Genomic DNA, 18042 nt, shown 5'->3' with positions numbered 1-18042 from the left:
ATTAAGTCTCAGTCTGGCCTTCAGAATTTTAGATGTGCAACACAGCGTTTGGGGTCTGAGCTAAAGATGCCTGGAGGCAATAAAAGCTTTTGCATTCATGTCAGCAGGCTCTGTAGGAAATCCTTTATAGCTATATTCTGCCACGGATTCCAGATGTGGCCAGGTAAGCCTGCTCTTGTCCTAGGTTGACTCTAGGGAAATTCTGTTTCCACAGGCACAATTCTTTTTATATTGACCAGGAAATGACAGCGTGTGCAGACCTGTATGTTCTGTATCCTGACTTCTTACATTGCTGCTGACACCCTTGCTCTGCCTCCTCTTAACTGCTCTGTGCAGCCACTGTCTGTATTTGTGCTGTGGGATGGTACAGCACCTGAAGGAAGCCAGAGTTCTTGAGGTTTCTCTATGAGCAGATTCTAATTTTGGAGATCTAGTGGTGGGGAGGTACAAAGCATGCTTCCCAGCTGCTTCTCTTACAGCCTCTTACCCTTTCCCTCAAGAAGAGTGGTGTCTTGGTTAAAGACTTTAAAGAAATTGTTTCTTTAACTCATTGCTAAATCAACTTGAATTATATCTCTTCCAAGACAAATTGCATGTCTTTGCTCAGGGCTAAGTATGACAAACAAGATTTTGAAGTTTTTTTTCCCCAGTTATTTGAGTAAAGGAAGGAAAAAAAAAAACAAACCCAAACCCCAACACCCTTCCCAGCTAACCATTAGAAATGTATTAAAAATGCACTTTATTCTTCTACCAGTAACTGTTGCCTGTGCATTTACTACTTTGCTCACCTGTCAGAAAGTTTGAAAGGAAACTGTTTAATAAAACTTTACTATGAGAGAAAATGACTTTGAAAGCATAGGAAATGTAAGCCCCTTTGGTTTCAGTTTACTCTTAGTTTTCTCCATAGGTCTACTGAGACTGAAAATGTCCTCTAAGCCATATATGTAATCTTGTTGTGATGTAATAATAGCCTTTGAAGTCCTTTTCTTATTCTAATGTAGCAGTTGTCTTTACCACTTCTGCTGATACTTAGAACTGCAGCCCAATATATTCCATCAGCGAGAAGCTGGTGTTCTTATTTTGTGAAAAGTAATCTCAATCTGTCACAGACCAACTTCATGGTCTGTGTAACTTCTCACTAAGAACACGTATTTTAAATATTTTTAATAGCTTAATTTAACTGTTCCTGTGTGTTTCCATAGACACAGACTGTAGCTTTCTGAATAGTTTTTTCACAAAGTGCTGCAAACTATTGTGCCCTCTTTTGTTAATTGTTCTGTTTAATTCCTACTAATTTCAAAGACATTGTCCTAGTTTTCTGATTTATTTCCTTCCAAGTTTTACTGCTCAAATTATCATAACCAATTTCTTTACCAAACCTTAATGCTTCCTTATGACTCTGCACAATACATATTGCCAGAAATATGGGTAGACTGAATATATGCCAGCAGGTACTGGAAGAGTAGTGTTATGCAATAGCTGTCTGGGAAACTTTCACCAAAAAGACAGTTGCTACCCCTGCAAATGGAAAATAACGAGGTGCTACTTTTTCATTGCAGTGATCTTCCACATAATCCTACCTGAGGTGGATAGGGGCCCTCTATGCTAAGACTAACATCCTGGCTCAGGATAGTCCAGCATAATCACAGATTAATTATTGGGGACCCCTTCCTACCTGTTGTAGACCAAACTAACGTAGTAGTTGCCAGCGTTGAGTAGATGCATAGGATGATATTAGTTACTTCCACTCGTGGTCTTTGTGCGTGTTAGGGCAGCTCAGGCATGGTGCCTGGTATCCGTTGTTGCTAGTACATAACTATGCATGATCTGGAAAGCACAAAGTGTATTTATTGGATCATGGTGATCGACTTCATTGTGTTTGATGGGATGCATCACAAGTGATAGGACAGATTGATGTTTAATATCAACTTTATCTACCTGCATGACTTCTGTCTACCCTATGTACCTTAACACTGATGCAGTTGTGCAGAAAGATGGAAAGGTGTGATTTGTTCTCAACAGATTTTTGCTAGGAAAAGCCTTCAGAGCATTAAAATGGAACCTAAACTCTTTGGCTTTCTCTGGCCCGTGTTACAGTTTTGCGGTGTTGATACAGAGTTTAACGGAGAGTATAACCTCCCAGGGGAGGCTGTGCTGTCTCCATCCTTGGAGATACTCAAAAGCTGCCTGGACATGGTCCTGGGCAACCGACTCTGGGTGACCCAGCTGGAGCAGGGAGGCAGGACCAGGTGATCTCCAGACGTCCCTGCCAACCTCAGACCTTCTGTGACCCTGTGATACCTTTGCCAGGGTAGTTGCCTCTTAATTAGAAGGGGTGAAGTTGCTGTACTGGTCTGGCACTCTTAATGTAGATGTGACCTGTAATAACTTTGCTCACAGTGTGCTATACTGTACCTTTCCTGTCTGTATTGCGTTGCAGTAGTTGCTTTCTCCTGGCAAGGATTTCGGCACAGAGCGAGGATACTGTATGGAAGGCTGCATTTTGGTTGTCCGTACGTTCACTGAGCTGAGACTTAACACAGCTTCTTGTACTGGCAGTCTGGCATTTTTGTGACCACTAAGATCCAAGAGAGCTTAAAAAAAATAAAAATACAAAGATGCCTACAGGTGAGAAACATAGAGGAATTCTTATTCTGTGTGTGTTTATTGTACTTTTGATGGTGGAAAAAGTATTTCTGAAATGATTTTTTTTTGGCAGCTGTTTGGCAAGTGTAATCCATTAATGTGAAAAGCAGTAGCTTTTGTTTATAGTTGATAATACTGTTCTAAAAACAAGCTTGCTAGCTTCTGTCAAAATAAAACAACAGAAATATCTGTTTAGTAATTTTCATTTTAACATATCAACAGTTTTTGACTTCATTAAAAAGAAGTGCTTTTCAGCCCTGTCCTCCTACATCGAGATAAACTCCAGTAGCTGAGCCTTGCCAAAATGAACTGTTGCTAGTTCTTGCCTTTTGTAGTGTCCTTAAGGTCCTAAATAAAGTTGGTCCTAAAGTGACCAGCTTTTTTTGGAAACAAACAATGAAAATAAAAACATGTAGGTAGTAGTTACGATGAGACCTTAAAATAGAGTTTATTGTAGAAGGAAACTGTCCTTGACAATCCAGCTGCTTTTCTCATAAAACCTCCTGCAGACTTCTCTGGGTGTGGGGGATGAATGAGTTGTGAATGTTTCATGTTTGTGTCCTTGATGCCTGGCTGGGTGTAGCGCTGTCTGGAAGAATAATGAGAGGGGCCACAATGCTTCCCCCCGCTTCCCACCCCTCTTCAGCCTGCCAGCACGGGGGCTCGCCACATCTGCAAATTGTGTCCGACTGGTAGGTGACCCCAGGGGAGGTGGCAAGGAGGTGTGAGGAAGGGACCTGGCTGCAGTCACTTCCTCGGTGCTTTTTCCTTGATTGCAATGCCTATCACTTTGTTTCTATAATCAGTCGCTGGTTTGTGCTGCATCAGACGTTCACCTGACTTGTTTTACGGACTGCTCTGTTCAGTGCAATCTCGTCTCATGATAAAGGTGGGGCTCGGCGCTGAGCAAGGGACTTGTGTAGCCTTTTGAAAGCATCATGTTGACTATGCAATATACACAGAGACAGGAGAAAAGCATATTTTGTCACCTTTTAGGACATCCAGGAATTGTTTGTCGAGCTGACTTTAAAGAAAGTAGTTTTTCGCTGGAAACGTTCAGTTCAAATTACTGTGGATTTCTGAGTTTCATAGGTAAGTCTGTGGTGGTGTTTGTTTTTTTTTTTTTTTTAAAAACTCCTCTGAAGTGAAACTGAACTGCCAACTGCATCATGCACTTCAGTACTAATGTGTATAGCACTTGTATTTGTATATTCACAAAATAAGAGACCTAAATTAACTGCTAACACCTGATTTGCGAGAAGCCTTGGTTATGAAATGCCATGCTAACCACCCAGTCATTCACCCTCTCAAGAGCCAATCTGCGTCATCTTTTCCGGGAATACAATCATTGTGGGCGTTTTTCTTCATACTCGCTTAACTATTTACTTACACGTTTTTATCATACAAAGAAAAAAGCAAAACTTAAGTCATTGTGCAACTGGGTAGTCAAAATAGGACTTTATTCAGACATTTTCAAATACAGATATGTGTTTTCTGATCTTCAACGCTGTTTTCATAAAAGAAAAGCACATTGAGATGAATAAAGTAATTTTTGAGGGAAAAGGGGAGAAAAGAAGAGTTTTCAGCCCCCCAAATCCTTTTATATAAATGTCATTTTAATTGACTCTTTTGTAACATCATGTGTCAAAAATTGCCCTTTAACACAAAAATAATCTTACTTTGTAGCCTTCAAGGGGAAGACTATTTGTAATAGTGAAATATTTTCTAAAAATTACAAGCATAGGGGTTCGGAATGTGAATGTGACAGTATAATACCATATTGAGGTAATAATTTGTTGATGAAATGAATAAAGGAATACTTGATTGGATATGGCTGCCTAACAAGAAGAATCTTGGCATATCTAGAAGTGTGTGCTTGAGTCAGGAACATGTTTAGGGTTTACTCCTTTTTTCTTTGTGCTTCACAGAGAAGGTATTTTAACCCCCCAAAAGTTCAAAATACCCCCAAATGAGAATTATGTCGTATTACATTTAAAGTAGTAACTTGTACATTCTTCCTGACTTTATAGGGCTAAAAAGCAGAAAAGGTTGAGCTCAAGACTTTTCACGAAGCATGTTAGTGAAAAAGATGAAAAGATCAATAATTTGGAAATAACCAAAATGACCCTCCTCATATAAAGGCTTAGCATTTTCTTCCACGTGCATATTTATTATTCACTATTAATCATTAACTTAATTGTCTGCATGTGCTTTCAAACTGTATCTTGAGGGTTTGTGAATCAAAAAATTTTGTTTTCCAAAAAATAAAAAATAAATAAAAAGAATTAAGGCAAATATTCAGAGAGGAGCCACGTATTCAAATTTGGCTTCAGTTGTGTTACTACTGTCTCAGGACCTGTGGCATAGTTCCTTTCTGTAATAAATGATTCTGTCTAATCTGTTTAATTTTTATGTCTTCTCTTATCATAATATTTTAGCACCAGTGGATAAGCACACGTTAATAAAATGAAAATAGTTGTAAAGATGGTTTTCAGTAATAGTTTTAGTAATCATTCAGTAAAAGTGAGTCATGCTGAGGTGCCAAATACTGGTTCTGTAGGTACTAAGTCTTGGGTTGGGCCATGCTGTAGCGGGGAAGTGTGACTGACATGCACACAGATGTTCCCAGGATAGTTTTCATATATCTATTTCAAGGGCTGATAGGTTGGAAACACTGGTGACTTGAGCTTCACCCCTCGTATAGATTTGTAAGGACGTGATCAGGTTCATGCCTGCCCTGCTATTGATACCTATGCTAACCAACGTAGAGCTACATCGGTATGTCTGCAGCATAGATAAACTCTGAGAAGAAAATTCAGTGAAATGCTGCCATAACCAAGCTGACCAGGGGTTTCCACTGGCAAACGGTTTGCAGCAGCATATGAGAAGGAGAAAGGAACATTTTTTTCTGAGCTATTTATGAGAAGTCCCACAATAATGGTAGCCACAGAACTGTGTGGGCATTTCCCTGTGTACATGAGCCCTGCCCTCTGAAGAGGATAAATGTGTAGCCTTTGGTACGTGACTGAGACTTTGGCCGTAGCATGTTGCAGATAAGGAACTCTGTTTATCTCACATCTTACATGTACCTTGTGAATGTTGAGGCCTTTATAGCTTAGTTTATGGGTATTTAGGGAATGAGGAATGGCAGCATTTGGCTTATGATTCAAACTGAAGTGATTTCTCTACTGCTTGTTAATTGTGTATGTTCACATAAAGAGACCAGAAAGGTGATGTTGATGGGAACTTGGAATAACCTTACTATACACAGGGTCATAGGTAGTGAAGGTACAAATGAGATTAGGAGGACTAAGCCAATGATTAAAAGAGTTCACCTTAAAAATTTTGAAGGAACTTCTTTTATAGAATGGGGTTAAACTTTTGGGTTCCCAACTGGTGAGGTTTTGGCTCTAAACTGGTATTCTGTTTCACTGAACATAAACATTTTTTTTTTCCTGGTGTACAAAATACTTGTGTGCCTGCTCTGTAGCTCATGGGAAAGTTATGTGACCAGAAACTTGTAGTTTGTCCAATATTTATCTGTAGAAAAAAAGAGCATCTTTCAACGTAACTCATTTTGAGGAAATTTAAAGAGAAAAGTAGGAAAATATTTCTAAAAACTTGTATTTGAAGTCATGTGGAATTTTTTGTATGATAAATTGACCATAGACTTGGCACACACAGACATGAATATTGTCAGTTTCTGTTTTGATTCTACTTAATGTGTGTTTCCCAACTGCCAAAGTATTTTTTGCTTTCCAGTTTCCTTTAAGGGCATGAGTATTCTTTTAATCATGAGCTGGCTGCTTATGGCATTCCCTAAAACACTTGCTCAGCTGCTTCCTAACTCAGGATCAATAACTTCATAGATAATTAAACTAACCATCTCCTAAAGATAGATGACATCTTCTATATACTTTACACTCCCATCCTCCCATTCATCCTTTTTGACAGCCTCTGTTTATGCTAATCTGCTGGGTTGAATATTAATAAATCAGTGCCAGAATGCCTGGCCTTAGCCAGTGAACGATCCCGTGCAAACAGCTGCACTACAGGCATTGTAACTTCATAGCTTGAAATGCAGGGACATATTTATTTATCCTAAATATAACTAACAGCAATAGAAATGCATTTTTAAAAAAATTACACTTAAATATCAGGCCAGCTGTTGTTGTTATGATAGTTTGCTTGAAATTATTGTTTCAAAAGTTCCAAATTTTTTTGAGACTTTAAAACTAGCATACACTGATGATATTTTTTTACCTTTAGATACAATCTTGAACTTGTGATTTATATTAAAGCACAGCTAGATGACTGCCGCAAATGCATAACCTTGAACAGCTACACTGATCTGAAATCTATAATTCTTGTTCTGAAACATGACATTATTCTGCAGCAAAAGACATTAAGCTGGTGTAAAAGATGAAGTCTTCACTTAGAAAAAAATGTGCATTTGTGGTTTAACAGTTTTAATCTAATTCAGCACAGTTAGTGTACTTGTTAAACATACTTGTAATTCTTCCTGAATTGTGTTTTCAGCTTCCCTGGAACAAGTCATAGTTTGTGTATAGGTGCTTCCAGTGGAAGATAAAGCAGATATGTTTGTTCTTAAGGCAATTCCTGTGTTCTTTGGTTTTTTACTTCACAAAGTTTAACTTTGTCGTCTCATATTGCCTCAGACAAATGTAGTATCCAGATCCAGACTTTCTCTGTTAAAGATTTAGAGATGTTAAGAACAGGGATTAGACAAATCTCTAAAGAGGTCACCTATAAAATGCAGATTATAGGCCTTTTGGTTATGTTTTGGAAGAGTATACATATTAACATTTATATTTGCAAAAGGTTAGGAAAGACCTTTTGCCAGATCAAAGAAAGTTTGATGTGCAAAACCCAGTGATATAAATTGGCAGGGGGGAAATATTTCTATGCTTTGGTGTGAAAACTCTGCTTTCAGCCAGTGATTGCTAATCAGTGACATTTCATTTTTGTATAACTTGCTGTGATGCCTAAGATTTCTGGGGGAAAAAATTCCATAAGGTTGAGATTATTCTTAAAAGGCATTTATATACTTACAATTTTGTATCCTTATGTAGAGAAGACTGCTGCTTCTGAAGTACCCTGAAACATAGTAGGCTTTTATCAGTGAAGCTACAAGTTTGTTTACTGTTTGTAAAAAATGGGACACTAGTAGGATAATACTTTCAAAGGTCAGTATCTCTCCTGGAGGAAATACTACTTGGCTTCTCTGTAAAAACTCTTTAAAAACAAACCAGAATGCTTAATATATGGGCTGTGATGAAAGACCTGGTAGCTCTTGAGTTGTCGTCTTAGAAGAAAAAATGACCAATCAGTCTGAGTATAAATTAACAAGAAATTATGATTTAGAAAATAGTAGGAACGTATTTTTGATAAAGTCAGTATGTGTCTTGACACATGTATACAAGTTAGTATTTTTTTTATATAGCTGTCCCAAAAATCATTCAGGAACAAATCACCAAATGAAAGGGAAAATATGTTTAAAATGTTTAACAAGTGTGCATTCCCGTTTGTCTATTGCATCTTTTTTAGTAGTGGAACCCTTCTTCATATTGCAGAATACTGAAACTGATACAAAACTAATTTGTATAAATTGCCGTATGAATACATATTAGAACATTCAAATGTAATGTGAATATTTTTATATGATAATTGTATGGTTGTGGCAAACTCTTTTATTTTATTCAATTAAATTTAAATCTTAATACAGTCATTTGGACCTAAGCTCGTGGTGGGGGCTGGGGGAGTGGGTTGGGGGTGAAGGAAATCAGTTTTCTCTGTAGCAGCTGCCCTATAGGATTTGCTCATCCCTAATTCGTTTTTCTGCCCTCTCAACTTCCTGGCAAACCATGTTTTAGTAAAATGTTAGTAACATAGTAACTTTTTAGACATCTTCTTGCTTAAAGGACTAAACTGTTTGCACTATCCTAATGGCTTTAACTGAAACAATTGAAAAGTTTCTAATTAGTAAGCAACTTTAATGCAAGTGCTGGCAGGTTTTTTATAAACTTGTAAGTAATATGCAATAAAAAATTCTTCTGATTCTCAATATCTTACATATTAAAGGAAAACTATATTAAATAAAAATTGAAATTAATTAATAACTTTAAAAAAATCTTTCTTGTATATTAATAAAATTAATAGATATCTACTGAGTGCCTGTTTTATAACCCTGCCATTACTCTCCCAGTACCCACTTGTGGCAAATTATGTGCAGGAGCTGGTTTTTCCTGTTCCCTATTTTAAAGCCTCATCAGCAGTTGCTTTCTCCATAGTGAGTGGTTCCAACTGTATATGTAAAAAGTATATATATTTTTCCCCCCTTTGGGGCTTTGCAGCATTGAAGTGGTGATAGCTGAACTGATTAATTTTCCCTTTATTATAGATGAACTACTTCTTTAAGGAGTTCATTTTAACCATTTTGGACATGTAAATGATAGTGTAACATTTTTCAAACTACGTTGCCAGTTACTCAATACCTTTTTCCTTGAAGTCTCCTTTAATGATGGAAATACTTTCCTTAATAATGGCGTAACTAAAGAAAACTATTATTAACTCAGATGATGATGACGTTTCAGGCTAGTGAAAGTCAATTTAGTTAAAAAAGTAGTGCCACTGAAATACCTGGCTTGAGATAGAGATAGGACTAAACTCAACTATTCTTTCTGGTGGGGGAATTTTTGCTTACCCTCTTGTGTCAGAAAAGATGGGTGGGTCTCAGCATTTCCATCCTCCCTTACCGCACTGGGCAGCAGATGTTCCTGCATTAGAGGGTCAACAGCACGTTAACAATTCCCCAAATTTTTTTGGCAGCTATGTACTATCACTTCATATTGGGTCACTGGGAAAGGCTTCTAGGAGCCTTCTAGGAGTTGCTTACTAGTTTGGTTGGGAATCCTTTTGGGACAGCTGATTTGTCAGAGGGCATGGTTGCCTGTAGCAGAAATGGAAGGAGTCTTTTATTGAAATCAAAGCCTTATTTCATTTGAAATTGATAGTAATTATGATACTGGTTGCTGGATATTGATAGTGGTAGGGTATGAGCTCTTAGAATGCAATAGGGTGAGAAAGAAGGAAAAATACTGCAGTTTGCTTAAAAAAACTCAGCTATTTTTAAAATAATTATTCTGAAAATATGGAAGGTAGGCTGCAAACAAAGGGCCTCTTTGTTTGAGATCTAATGAGTTTAAAATAGTTGCAGATGTTATATATGACCTCGAGTCTCTGACTTATTTTTGCACTTTTATAGCCACTCTATTTCTAAGAAGAACAAGGGTTTTTTATTATTTTAAGTGCGTAGCATTTGGATTTGTCCTTTAAAAGCCAGCACTGCTTGCAGCACCGTTTACCAAAACTCTGAGAGCTTAAATCCACACAGAAACCTGAAATTACGTCCTCATTTGATAACTGGGCGCTGCACCCGCCCGTCTGCCTTTGCGCTAAATACGGATGGTGAAACGCAAGGGCGTGCAGCAGCGCCTGCGAGTGTTCCAGTCTGCTTTCAGCGTGGCTTTCAGCCGGTCTGAGGGTATTTCCCATGGACGTGTGGGGACCTGACCGTGGCCGGCTGCCGGGGCCCACCCAGCCCGGACTCCTGCCCCGCCGGGCCGCAGAGGGCCGCAGGGCCGTCCCTGCTGGGGAGGGCAGCACCTCCCGCCCTCCTCCCGCTCTCCCCTCGGGGCTGGCAGGGCTGTTTCTCACACGTTTCCCTCAGCCCTTTTGCCCTCTCTTACCTGGGCTTTCCCTGAGGCGCCCGCCCATGGCTGAGGGGCTCGGCGGGAGCTGGCTGTGTCGGGCCCGGGGCAGCCCCTCCTCTCTCCTCACAGGAGCGGCCGCCGCCGCAGCCCCTGCCGCCGCCAACGCCTTGACGCCTGCACCGGGTGCGACGTGCGCGGGCCTTCCGTCACGGACGGGAGAGGGCCTCGCCTCCCTCCTGCGAGGCCTCCCGCTCCCCGGCCTTCTCTTGCGCTGGCTGAGGCGACCGCTACGCTGTCGGTAAGCGGCTTCGGCTCGCTGTAATGGCAGCCTGCTGGCACGAGAGCGGCCGGGGAGGGAGGCAGAGCGGTTACGGCCGCGCGCCATGTCTGCTCGGGTCGTACTTGACAGGCGGCGGTGGTCTGCGCCGATGCCAACAGGCGTCGTCCCTAGCGGCTTTTTTATTTGTCTCCAGAGCCAGGGAAGAGCAGAAGCGGAAACAGAAGGACTAGTTTTCGGCCGGATCAGCGCCTGATCCGACTGACCTCGCGGCTTTGCGAGTGACGGCGCCTGCGCCGGCCGGGCCCTTGCCGCAGCTGGTGGCGGCTCGGAGTCGGAGCGCTCCCGCCTGCGGCAAGGGCCGTGTCCACGGGGCCTGCCCGCGCCGGGGGGGCTTGGCTCCCGAGGGTGTCGGTCCCTCCATCTCCCCGTGTGAGGTGACCGTTCTCCAGTGCGGAGATTTTACATCTCGAGGATCGCTGTTGGATGAGTTTGGGGTCTTGTTCCACCTGTGTTGCGCTGGAGTTGGCAGTGGTTTTTGTGCGGCGTTGTTTATCTTGCGCGGTGGTGCTGAGCTGCTTCTGAAGGCGTTGCATGCGCTTGTTGAAGGTTTCTCCTCTAAATTCTAGATTCTGAATTTCTAAATACACCTTCTGAAAGACCAGGAGACTTCACAAAAATAGTTAAAAGGGTTGATCCTGTTTTTCTTGCAGAGATAATGGTGGGTTAGGGATTTAAAGAATGCTTGTTGCTATCAGACTGCGTGCTCGCGTAGATGTAATCTTCTGTTTGCGTGTGTTTGGCCTGAAAGCATATCCCAGTTGTCACTACAATGTGTTGTTCTGTTATAAACACATAATTATTTTAGAACTGAATATAAGGTTAGCATTGCATTTTAATCGAGGGGACATGCAAATATTTCCTTGTGGTTGCAGTGTGAATTACGCACAGGCACCCATATAGATGTTTTTCTTCTTTCTACATCCATTAATCCAGATTGCCATTATTGAGATGAACAGCTCAACTGAGATCTGCTTTGGAGGGGGGTCAGTTTTGGAAGGAGAGCACAACACTGCAGTGGCAATGCTTTTCTTTCTTTGCCCACTGGCCAGATTGTTTTTATCTTTCATCACCGGATCATGGTGTCAGGGCCCTAAAAATTGCCTAGAGTAAGAGTTACTATTCTTATTTCATACAAAATGATACATGGGCGTTGAAATTGTGGAGTAGTTCTGGTAATACGACCTCTGAAAATGATTGTTTTTAATGTAGTCGAAGAATGCTGTATGTTTAAATGCTTAGACTCTAGTTAAAGAGAAAAACCAGAAAAACGGTTCTTATTTTTAAAAAACAGTATTTGCAATGTGATGGATTTTTTTGACAATACTTTTGAGACCAAGATTGTGATTTGTTTGAACATTATTGGTCAGGGTGAAAATTTACTGCGAAAGCCGTCTGTGTTTGTCAAGTTAGTTTTTCAGGGGTATGAAGTTCAATCTTTGCAAGTTTAAATATTATGCGTTGAGGCTGGAAGCTAATGTACTTCCTGTGAAAAATGTTATAACTCAAATTATAAGCACAGTGAATTATTCCAGCATTCATACAGGTAGTTTTTATTCTATTTTTGTGATTAATTAGTGCTCGTTATGTTCCAGTGAACTGCAGGATGCTAGAATGAAGACAAAATATTTTATGTTTATTGATTTAAGTCGATTATTTAAATATGTTGGATAAATGAGGTGAGAAATTACTTGGATATCCTGCAAGCATAATAATTTAGTTGATCAAGTTGTTTTGATCCGTTAGTCTTCAGAATATGTTTGTATGTTTGTTAAATTGTTAATGACTTATTCAGAAGTCTGCATGGTTTGACGTTCTTTGGGATAATGAAATTGCTGCATATTGAAGTGGGAAAACAAAGCTCTTCCAGAGCTTGTCAAATGCAAGTGCAAAGTTAGAAATTGGAGCTGCTTAATGGTTTATGCACACACAGGCTGATCAGAAGTTTTGTCAAACATTTAAAAATTTGGGGACACTGGCGGATGATTACGTAAACTTAAAACTAATTTTAAAAATCCTTCTGCACCTGTAGAGCTAAGCCTCTGACTGGAAGTGCAAGGTGCTACAGTCACTCAAAGTGATAATATGATAACTTAGCTTCATTTCACCAATTCTGAGCTTGCGTGCTCAACAAAATCCTAGTGGAAAAATCAGTTTCAGGGTGCCTGTTGATCTGTATAAAGGTTTTGATTTATTTGTTTTACCATACCTTTGTGTTTTGGTTAGCTTTTGTATTCAAACAACTCTTTCCAAACAGATCTGGGTTTTTTGTTACAGTACTTGAATGTGTCCATTGTTTTCTTAACTAGGCTTTTTTTTTTTGTATGTGAAATGTTTTTCATCAAAAAGTTTATACTGTAGCTCAGTGTCAGTTTTGTGGCTGAGAAAATCTGGACAAATATATGTAGATATCATTGTGAGGATAAAAATTGTAATGCAACTAAGTTGACTTCATTTAGAGGTAATTGATCTGGGGGTGGGTTGACAGGAGTCTAAACGAGCCAGCTGTGTGCCCTGACAATGCTGAAGGCTAAAGGTGTCCTGGGTTATGTCAATGGGAGTCTAGCCAATAGGTCGAGGGAAGTGATTATTTCCCATTATTTGGCACTTGTTAGACCATGTGTGGAATACTGTGTCTGGTTTTGGCCCTCCTAGTACAAGAAGAGTGTTGATAAACTTGAGTGAATCCAGTGGACAGCCAACAAGATGGGAGAGAAGAGACAGAGAGCGCTGTGCTTGTTCAGCCTGCAGAAGAGGTGGGGTGAGGAGGCCTAGTAGCAGATGCACGGTGGAAGAATGAGAGATATGTCCTAAACTGAAGTATGGAGTTTCCAATTCCAAAGTAAAAAAAAAAAAAAAAAAAATCACTATGAAGATAGTTAAACATTGGAACTGATTGCCCAGAGAGATTGTGAAATCTCTGCTCTTGGAGGCTGTCAAGAGCATGCTGGACAAAGCCCTGAGCAGCCTGGTCTAAATTCATTGCTGTCCCTGCTTTGAGCAGAACATTGGACTAGGGGCCTCCCGAGGTCCCTTCCAACCCGGAGGATACTGTGATTATATGAAATGCTAAGTGATGAGTGCAATGCAGGGCACGTTATATAGCTACTCTGCAAGGTCTGTAAACTGCTGAGAAGAGTTTGGTGCAGAGCTAAGAAAAGTTCTTAGAGCAAATCTGCAGGTAGAATTTCTATTGCTGAGGTTTTACAGTATGCGAATGTTGTAGAAATCTGAAGGAAATGTTCGTATTTGGAATGTTTTGCGTCTAATATATAGCTAGTTATAAAGTAGCTTTATCTGATTACCACAGGGTTTTATAGAAACTACCTACAAATTCCACTCCATCCTGAAGAGTCTCCTATCTTTTGTTCTCTAAGGCAAGGAGTGTATTTTCCTTTAAATGTCATACATATGCATATTTGAATTATTTTGGTTTATTTGCATTTGTGTCTTTCCTAGGTTTCTAGTATGTGTCCACTTCTGGTAATTAACCATCTTCCATCTTGAAAGAAAGTAGGTCCCTGTGTACCTGACTGCTCATGATGGTGGGCTGCTTCACTTTCTTCCCCCTTGACTTAAGAAAGATGGTGGTGTTGTTTTTTTTTTTTTTTCCACTCAAGTATTTTTGTTTGTCTTGATAGACTGCTTGTTAAAACTCTTTGCTGTCACACCAATGACTTCATGGGACAGTTCTTTGAGAATTCTGGGCTGAAAGCTATCATGTTTCTTCAGTTAAAGCTGATTTTGCCCTTAAAGGTTTGCTTCCTCCATGGACAGTCTTGTTTCCAGGTCTGTACTCTCATATCAGTCATGGTTTTTTACTGCTTGTTTGAAGTAATTCTTTTTGTCTGGTAATAAGAAAAAGGAATGGCTCCAAATCTGGGGTCACATCCCAATTAATCAGTACTACTATAATTAGTACTGATATTCCTATGTATTTCACTGTTCCCCTCCTATTTACGTGGCTAAAGGAGAGGAGGAGGAAGAAAACCCTGTATGCCTGTTCCACTGCAAGTGCTTAACGACAGGTAGTAATAGGATCCCTGTGGAATAGGAAGTAGTGGGTGGTGGGAAGCAACCGTGACAGGAAGAGGACAACACTGGGAAAAAAATAGGAGTGGAGAGGGAGGTGAGTTGTTTGAAAATGGAAATGAGGAAACTGCTGATGTTGGTGGCTTGAAGGTTTTGGTTATTTATTCACAAGAGGTATGCAGTCTCAGTTTGGGCATAGCTGAGAAACTGGGATAGAATCATCATCATTTAGCAGAACAGATGCTGAAGCTCAATTCTGGAAGCAGTGCCACATTGTCTTCCTCATGAGAGTTGAGGAGAACAGTTTAAAAACCCAAAAGTATCCCCTAAAACAGCTGCGTGCTTTGCTGACTTGAAAGAGTGTATGATTATATTGTTGTCACTGTGGTGCTATTTATTCAGGTGTCCACTTTCTTTGTGTATCTTGCTTTTTGTCTTAAGTCAAAGTAACTGTCTTCTGTTGTGGTCAGGGGTTTTGTATTGGAACCATGTAACATACTTTCTAGATGCCTGAACAATAATTAATAATGGGAGTATTATTATTGCTGTGACTTGTTAAATGTTTGCTTCATTTAGGTCCTCTGCTGACATTTCAGTGTTGTCAAAGTGCAAGTATGTTGTGCTCCTAGTGTGGCTTCCCTAGTATGAATCTGTTGATGATTGTTTTCAAACTCCTTGTCTCAGAATTCACACTTACGCCCTATATCTTCTAAAATCCTTGGGTGGTTTTTTGTTTGTTTGTTTGTTTGTTTAGTTTACTGTTGTAATTTCAGGTATATATATAGGATCAATGTTGCTTTTGCACTCATTGATTTCTCTCAAAAGTGAGTTTGACGGATCCCGGTCTGTGTAACGAAGGCGAAATCTCTTTTTGAAATGAGCATTACAAAGATTGTTTTTCAAAACATGAAGCATTACTGCTGGGATGACTAACATTAAAAGTAAATAAACATCACCTTCTGTTTTTTACATGAAATCCTAGCTTAAATATCAAAAGGCTTAATTACAAGGACACAACTTCATTATGAGTTGTAGAAGTGAGGGCCGTGACTGGGCTGGGTTCCCTCATCTTTTATATTTCCCTTTTATCCATTTGCTAAGACCAGTTCAGTTATCAGATAGAAGCAGACTGTTTGATTTATAATGGCTAATTTCGGCTTTTGTCCAAATAAGCAGAGCCAATTCCAATTCATGAAAGGAATAAGAGAAAATTGAGTATTCAGCTTGTAAGGCCAGTTATGGGTGCACTCCAGAGAGTTTGGTCTGTTTGGCTTACAGAAGAAGAGACCCAAAACAGGGAATTTGAGTTGCGCTGTATTATAAGGAATTTAGAATTTCTGGTAAAGTATTAAGTGGTTTATATGGAGCATGAGACGTGTACCAATTCCATGGAGAGAGAAAGACCAAAACTGAAGCATTCAAAACACTGAAAAAAACGTCATGACTTTAGGCTGCAAGGGTGGTAATGGCTTGTCACACTCAGGTTTCTGAATAAAATAAAGCTGTTAATAAATGACATGCGTGGTAATTCAGTATAGTGTTCTATAAATACATCTAAACATACATTTGCATCTTTCTGCCTCTCTCGTAGATTAGAGGGGACTGTTGAACATCAGTGGTAACAAGATGCACTTCATATGCATGCTAATGGATTATAACTTTTTATAGGTGCAATTTGTACCTGTCTCGCTGGATTCAGAAAGTGGTGCATGAGGAACAGATCGTTAAGCACCAGTAGCCAAGCTTTGCTAATTAGCACATCTTCAAGTGCCAGCTCTCTTTTGTCCACTGAGAGAGAATGTAAATTATGCTTATTTTTTCCCTCAATCTTTTGGGCTTCTTGAGCAATGTATCTCTTTGACTGGAAGGGAGAGACTGCAGATTTGTACTTTTCAATTCTCATGATTAATTGAAGAATATGCATGGTTTATTCAAAAGCAGGGATGCTGCCAGAAAGGATCTAATTGGTTAAATAAATAACCCTAAGCTTTTATTGCTCAAAGCATTTTTTATTGAATTATTAATGCTATATCACCCTCCAAATCAGTAGCAGTTAATGACTGATTTGACTGAGGCTATTAATATTTTTCCAATCAGTGGTAAATTGCTCTGATGACTTCTTTTGCTAACTTGTAGCTCCCTTTATCTGTTCACTTGGTAAAATGGTGTTGATTGTAAGAAAGCACTGAAAAATAGCATCCAAATTTCAGCTAGTTTTTGTCTGTGTTTTGCTCCTGAAGAGAAGTATTTCATTCTGTTCAGAAGAGTGATTATGAAGAGCATTTCCGGATAGGGGAAACAAAAATAAGGAAATATTTTTTGAAAACTGTTTGGCATAGGTGGGATTCAAAAGCCGATAAGTATAATGAATTTATTTAGAACTTTTGCTGTGAAGAAGGAGGAGGAATTGGAGGTCTATATGATTTCATGTGATAAGTAGTATTCCTATATCTGAATAGAGGTGTGCACAAAGAAGTGCTGCAGCATACTGTGGAATGGTTCTGAGTGAGTGCCCAGAAAAAAAAAAAAAAAGGTGAAATGGGCTCTGACCTATGCAAGGCACTAAAGGCCTTAAAAATTAGGTTTGAATCCTGTTTCTTTATTATCTATTTTGTTCTGGGAAAGATTGCAAACCATCTTTGCTTTCTTGTACAGGAGTAAAATAGGTAACCATCTAGTTAGCTATATCAAAGGTTTATTATGAATGCTCATGAAAACATGGGTATATTTCTGAGAACTCCTAATCAAACAAAAATGCTTTTAAAACCAGAAAAGTGTTTGATGTTGAATATTAGTGGATGATACTACTGTGTCTGTATTCAAACTAATGTTGTTATGAGCTTTTTGTTTGAAATGTTAGCTTTTGTCCAGCGTGTGAGGTGTAAGTCAGGCAGCTGTGAGATGTTCTTCCTTTATTCTCTTCCCAGATGTTTGAAATTTTTTTTTCTTTTGAAATTTGTCCAAGTGGGCTATGCTGCAGAAAATAACTGAGCCCTTTTTCCTGGAGCTGTTTGAGAGTAGGGATGGATGAGTAGTCACTAAGAGATGGATAAATGCAGTGGTAGGAGGGAATAAAAAGGCCAGGGACTTTTCATGGTGGAGAGGAACAGACTGTGCGGGGGGAGGAGAGCTGACTGCGTTTTAGAAAATCACAGTATGGGAAGTGAGGAACTGTTGTTCACTAATTCCTGCAATACAAGAACTGAGAGAAACTGGAAACTCGGTGGAGCTGCAGATGGCAGTGAACTCCTGGCACTTGCTGCTGCAGGAGGTAGTGGAGACCAAGAGAGTCAC

The 18042-nt window shown here is 39.6% G+C and overlaps 1 protein-coding gene across 2 annotated transcripts in view; it reads left to right on the top strand.

The window, feature by feature from the left end:
* SEMA5A (semaphorin 5A) overlaps positions 1–18042 on the top strand; it is a 330300-nt gene that overhangs the window by 39145 nt on the left and 273113 nt on the right. The gene's annotated exons all lie outside the window — the stretch shown is intronic.

Source organism: Haliaeetus albicilla, chromosome 21 (genome assembly GCF_947461875.1).
Source record: "Haliaeetus albicilla chromosome 21, bHalAlb1.1, whole genome shotgun sequence".
NCBI classification, from domain to species: Eukaryota; Metazoa; Chordata; class Aves; order Accipitriformes; family Accipitridae; genus Haliaeetus; species Haliaeetus albicilla.
The sequence above is the reverse complement of the archived record's forward strand: the minus strand, read 5'-3'. Positions and strand labels throughout refer to the sequence as shown.